This window comes from Passer domesticus, chromosome 9 (assembly GCF_036417665.1).
Source record: "Passer domesticus isolate bPasDom1 chromosome 9, bPasDom1.hap1, whole genome shotgun sequence".
Taxonomy (NCBI): Eukaryota; Metazoa; Chordata; class Aves; order Passeriformes; family Passeridae; genus Passer; species Passer domesticus.
This window is the reverse complement of record NC_087482.1, coordinates 38774063-38780748: the sequence shown is the minus strand read 5'-3', so window position 1 is coordinate 38780748 and position 6686 is coordinate 38774063. Positions and strand designations below refer to the sequence as shown.

The following is a 6686-nucleotide window of genomic DNA, read 5'->3' as shown; positions in this document are numbered from 1 at the left end:
CTATAGATACACAGAAATGCTCTGCATTAATGGCAAGGCTCAGCATTAATGGGCTATGCACTATGGAGAGGGAAAGGGGCCCTGCATACGAGACACAGCCCCTCTGAGGGCAGCACAAACCAAAGGACATCCCAGCCTGGGGATGTGGTGCTGGGCAAAGCTTGAATTCCTTGAGCTGGAGGAGACAAGAACATGCTGGTGGTCAAGGCTCACCGTGGTGGGGACTGTGGTGGCCCTCAGAGCCAGAACACCCCCTGACTGTCCTTCCAAAGCACAGAACACAATCAGACAGCTCCCAAACTTCTGCAGCAAGAAGTCTAAAGAGATTTAATTGCTCCAGTTTTAGAACTGGGTAATTGTAGCTGGTCAAAGTGTTTCAGCACTGCAGTAATTAACCATGTAGTGCACTGGTTCTCCTGACAGCCCTGATACTGGGCTCTGCAAAATTGATTTCCTTCTTCTCTATTAATATGCATTTACAGCAAAATCTATGCCACTGACCTTATATCTTAATGATAATTTGGTTATAGAAAAAGATGCAAGTCAGAACCTCAGAGGTTAAATGTACAGCAAAAAATACCAGTTGGTCTGGGTATTAATTTCAGTTCCCTATGAGGAATAAAAACCTTCATTGCCTCAGATGATTTTTAAATGCCAAGATCATCTATTTAGAAAACTCATTAAAATGATTTTGTATATCTGAAATCCTAGTTTGTTCAGGTGAACCTTTTTTCTCGTAAAAACCACATAAAGCAGATACCAAATATATGATATGAATTTATTCAAATTTCAGATTTCTAAAAATATTCTTGAGAGCACTATGTAACTACAAGTCCCTGTGAATAAATTCCTAGTGTAAAATAAATGTCCAGTTCCTTGAGGATTGGAAGATGCAGCAGTGATCTTGGGTAGATGTGGAGCTATGATATTTTTGAGTAACATGGCTTTGAGAGAACAAAAAGAATGAGAGAAAAGCAGATTTCATGAAGCTGCTCAGCAGTTTGGGACAAATCCTGCAGACACAAGACATTTAAAGATGCTTTTGGGTTATGCTGTGTGGAGCCATGGTTGAGTTCAATTAGATTAAGTACTTGGAATCATCCAAGCCATTGTGAGGCACCTGACAAGTGTGTGTGGTCTGTGTGCCTCCAGGAAACATTTGGAAAGTACAGGAAGATCAATCTGGGCACTTTTTTGCTAATGGGATTCATTCATTCAGCAGTGTCATCTGTGTTTCAGAAGAGAAAGAGACTGCTCTGAAGAAGGTGGTATATTAGATAAGTCAGAGTTTGAGCTGACCTTAGAGGTTCATGTCTTTCATAATATTATACTCTCATTTATTTTGTTTCAATTCATGTGAGTCAGCCTGCATAGGAAGAAATCTGCCACAAAAAAAAAAAAAAGTTTTACAGCAGTTGTTAGGTCTTCTGCATCATTTAGAATCCCTTCAACAGCAGAACTGGGCCAATCCTAACCTTTTTGTTCTGTTTTGAGTCTCTAGAAGTTTGTAATGAAAAGGGCAATTGTTCTCATTTCAGCAAATAACCCAAACCCACACTGAAACCCTCAGCCAGGGAAAGACCAGGCCCTGCATCCAGGGGAAGACGCTTCTGATGGAGAATCACCTGGGGCTGCTCACCATTGCTGGCTGTTCTCCTTTGGTAGATCTGCCAATTAAAGTTGGCATCCACACTCTGTTATTGCCATTAGCAGACACATAATATTAAAGAAAGCTTGTTTCCTATATGCAGTTGTCCAGAACTCAAAGTATGATGAAATATCACAGTGAAGTAAAAGCTACAGAGTTAAAATGTTCTTGAAAATGCTACATAATGCAAATATATATCCAGAGATTTTGCACAAGTTCCATCCCAGCATTGCATACTGCATTTTTGCTTGCAGAAGAACTATTAATGTGGAAAAAGAGAATAGGAAATATCACTATATTCAGAGAATTGTTCTGCTGAGGAAAAATAACTTATTTAATTAAAGTGAATTGACTAATTTGAAGATGTCTGGAGGTACCTCTGGGCAATACTAAGGTGAAGGACAAAATGTATAGTTTACAGGAAACATGGAAAATTATATATTCTCTGACGATTGTCTAAAAGTATTTGATGTGAAACATCTCTTCATGAAATTTTCCCCCCAAAAATAATGATTACAAGGTGCTTCAGGAAATATTTAAGTCTAATTTACCATTATTTCTGGTGTTCTAGGTTAATGAAAAGCATTCCCTAGGCAGCTGCACATTGTCTGCTGTGGTTTTTCTTTCCTATGATCTCATGACATAAAGCATAAGAATATTAAAAGATATATACATGCTACAAAGTCATAATGCACTTACAAGCAGGTGGAACATGGAACAACCTGGCTACCTGCTCCAGCACTCCTCTCTGATGTCTGTGACATTAGCAGCAGGAAATAACTACAATTATTTGTGAAGAATTATCTGTGTTCTTTGTTTAAGAAAGGAAAAGCATAGTGAAACATCCCAGTTAAGGTGCTGAAGCAGTGAAGAGCCATTTACCACCCTAACTCCTTCCTGGTGGAGACTTCTTTGCTTGAAATACAGCACACTGCATTGCCTGTGCACTTTTCAAGGAACACCTCCAAAGACACCTTTAATGCAAAGGTATCTGCATGCATTGATATGGTAATCAAGTGTAAATGTCATAGTAGGTTACTTCAGATTATGTATTTTACAACACAGTTACATTCCCATTAAATTAATACAGGAATCTTGCATTAGCAAGTCACACTTGCTGGCAAATACCTACTAAATGGTTGTCTGTTACAATGCAGAAAAATGCAAATTTTGACTGATGTTGAAATACAGGACTTCATTGCAACAGACAAACCATAGCTGATCCACTTCTCAGCTGTTTGTGGGTCTCTTTTCCATTATCCAATTGCTGTGTTCACAACCAGGGTACCTGATACAGTGACCTGTATTTCAATATGTGCTTGGAAAAATCCCCAACCTACCCCCAGACATAATCACTGTGAGAATGGAGAAGTTTTCATGTCCAAGGGGAGAATATTCAAATTATTTATGTGTCTAATGCTATGCCCTCTTTATCTTCAGCACACACCTCTAAGTTCCAAACTTAAGTAGTTTCCTGACATGGGATTTTGTGTTGCAAATTTAAAGGTGGCACAACTGATTGTCTTGTTTATTGCCTTGAGTATGTTGGCATGTTACAAGGTTCCTACACTGATGATTTGTTTCTTCCAGTTGATGGTGTAGAGCTCTGAGTATTTGGCAGTGAACAGTAACTGTGCTGGGTTACTTTGATACCAAGAGCTGGAATACTGTTTTATTTTTTTCTTGCTGCAGCAATGGAAATCCCTACTTACAGCTTCCTGATTTGCCAAGAAAGATGGAGAAAACTCCAGAAGGAATTAGCATTGTAAAGAATTCTACCCAGAAGCTGTGTCCTTCTCTCAGAACTCCCCAGGACAAACTGGTTATTTGTTTAAACTGGGTTCTTTGATACACTGGGAGATATTGTCACTTGAAACTTGAAATTTTTCCATAAGAAATGCTGGATGCTGCCATCTCCCTCCAGTGCCTGAAAAGAGGCTGCTGAAAGTCATGGAGGCCACTGCAAAATAAAAACAATGTGATGGAAAGTTGGAGCCATTTCCTTGGCTGTGGTTGCTTACAATAACTTTCAAAAAGTCAATACTGCTACACTTAATTACTCTGAGTAAAAAATTTTGCTCCATATTTTCATCAGCCTTTCAGAGCAATAGAATCTTAGTCACCCACAGCACAGCCTTCATGGTGGCATGGACCAGAATTAACTCTGGCTATGGAACCAGCCCAGATCGATTGCTGAAGTAAAAAGCCTTGTTACTTACAAAGACAGACTTGCATTAAGTATGCACAAATCATAGGCTGAGACAGAAGAGCCTTTCCTGTAGCTATTGTCAAAGGCAATGAAACAAAGTATTTGTGTAGATTCAGTTCTCATCAGAGAAATTAATGCATGCAAAATCTTTTTGGATTCCTTTCTACAGCCACAAACCTTAGCTTCATCCTTAATCACACAATTTGGCCTCAAACTTACAGAAAAAAAAAAAAAAAAAGCCAGTCATGTAGCTTTTGCAGCTGTCTGCAACATAATTCATAGTGGAAAATTCATTTCGGCTTGATTTATTGAGGGTGCTCACTTAAATCTTCTGTAGCACGATAGATTGCATCTCAGTAAAAGGGGCCAAACCAAATGGTATTTGGATGAAGTATAAAGCTGCAGACCCTGACCTGAGCACATTCCTAAGGCTCGATGACTTCATCATCCAGCCATTGCTAAATTAAAGATGAAGAGCGTAGGAAGTTGTGCGTAGCAGATGCAAATGTGGTTTATATAGAATATGCTAACTTTGACTATTTTTTGGTATTGTTTGCACACCCAAGGAATGAAAGATGAATTTGTACAGATTCTCTGTGGGTGGAGGAATGCACACTCATCTAATAAAGGAAACTATATTTATGAAAATTCAAATTTCTTGGAATTTAACCAAATTCATCTATGTGAACTAGACAGTATTTTCACACACACACACATACACACACATATATATTTTTTCTTCCAAGTACTAAAAATAATCCATCCAACATGAGTACATTTTAAGAGATCCATTATATGTGCTCAATAGTACTAAAGTGCATAGATTACATGAAAATTCTGTGGTGATGTTCTTGTAGGACAAAAACTGAAATTTTGCAAAGCCCAAGCTGAATATGTTTATAAAGAAAATAAGTTTTAATGTCTGCTCTGGAACTGAAGAGAATTGGAAAAAATCTCCTGTATGCTCAGAAAGAGGTAAAATGGAAAGAAAACTGGAAAGCTGCCTCATACAGCAAGTAACACTATCTGTGATCTGCATTTTAAGAGCATCTTCAGAAAGAACTAAGTCAAAACAAGGATTATCAATACAAAAGTATCATCAGCAAGGATGGAATTTTATGAGCCTTTTTCCATGCCGAGACAAACAGAAATAAATGTGCAAGTAGGAGGCTGAGAGAGGATTATGACATTACATGGAATGATTATGCTTTTATTTCCACAGGTAATCAAATGAAGAAACAACCGAGTCAAACTCAAGATATCCTTGCATCTTTTTGCCCTTTGTTACTCCGAAGAGGAAATTACAAATTTAAAGGTGAAGAAAAATAAGGGTTCACAAGCTATTCCTCCATCCAGTGTCAGAACTGCCAATCTGTGCCTATTTGTGTAGGGATTGTGAACAACCAGAACACAGACCTTGAGCACGGCTTAGATTTGAACAGACACGAAGGTCTCCTCTCAAAGAAATGGGAACATAGAAAGAATGGCTGCTAAAAGGGTAAAACATGTGTGCAAATGGCCATTCATGAAAAGCAACATTCAGTGGTGAAATAGCATTGTAGCTACCTCGGCAGTGAATGGCACAGCTCTCATCTTCACATACTGCTTTTAACCCAATCTTATTTCAAGTGTCATTGTCCAAAACTCCCTGACCAACTGTTTCAAGGCGACACTGGAATGCTTGAGACATCTCTTCCACTTTTATTTTTTGATGTATGCTTGTTAAATCATTCTTAACTGCTCCTAAGAAAGAGTTGGTATTTTTTTCTATTTCTATTTCTATTTCTATTTTCTATTTCTAATTCTGTATGAAGGCCTAACCCTCCTTTATTTATACAAGCACATACACTTTCACTCATTGTATTTGACCTAAACCTTCTATTTTTTAACACTTTCTGTACAAAATTTACTATATCAAGATATTACAAGTCAATAGAAGAAGCAGTTACATTATAATAAGCATGTATCTATTTCAACCTGATTGACCTTGTTACAGCTTGTAATTCAAATTCTTAATTAAAAAGATGCAACTTTGTTTCTATAGAGCACCCAATGAAAATGAAATTCTGAGCCAAAAATAAACCAGACTTCTTCTGGAACTTATAAAGAAATGTCTTACTATACTCCAGTGAGAAAGGTCATTGGTTTGCTGCCTCTGACTAATTATAATAATTTGAAAAACAGAATGTTTCTTACCTCCATTAATATTTTTCTGTACTATAGGGATAGAGGTTTGGGACTTGGACAAAACAAGAAAGGTCACAATTCGAGCATCATTATTTCACTCCTTTGAGAATCTACTGAAGTCTTCAGAGAGGCAAGTTATTTAAGAATGTGCTTAAATGTCCCTTGTCACTAAAGAACATCAGCACATCCTTCTCTTTGATTGGAGACTTAGGTATCTTTTTATTGTACTTTGTTGAATTCTAAATTCAGAGATAGAGCACAATTTGTACTGTAAGATGGGAATATAAACATAAATTCCAACTTCCTCATAAAAAGGAAATTTAGGATTATTTGTTGACTTAATGTAGCAGGGATGAAAGAAGATTTTCTACAAGAATACTGCTTTGACAACGGTGCTTTGCAGTGCGGATTGCTTCTTGAGCTTTTCTTTCCACAGTTTGACACTATGAAGACCCCACCTTTGTGGTGGTAAGTTCTGAAAAGCAGCTGTCAGGGTTCCTATCAAAATGGTTTTGGGATCAGCATTTGAAGCAAAGGATATGTTACAACTGTTTTACCTAATCCAGCCAAGCCCAGCAGTGTTCAGCGGGTGATGCCAAAGAGGTGTTGTAGATGTTGTGGCCAGTTATATTGTTAAGGGTT

The 6686-nt window shown here is 37.8% G+C and overlaps 1 long non-coding RNA gene across 1 annotated transcript; it reads left to right on the top strand.

Moving 5' to 3' along the window:
- Positions 1 to 687: 687 nt before the first annotated feature.
- LOC135307379 (uncharacterized) lies at positions 688 to 6158 on the top strand. Its single transcript, XR_010368088.1, has 3 exons — positions 688 to 1265; positions 5080 to 5172; positions 6081 to 6158. It is a non-coding gene; the product is annotated as an uncharacterized LOC135307379 (long non-coding RNA).
- The last annotated feature ends 528 nt before the right edge of the window (positions 6159 to 6686 follow it).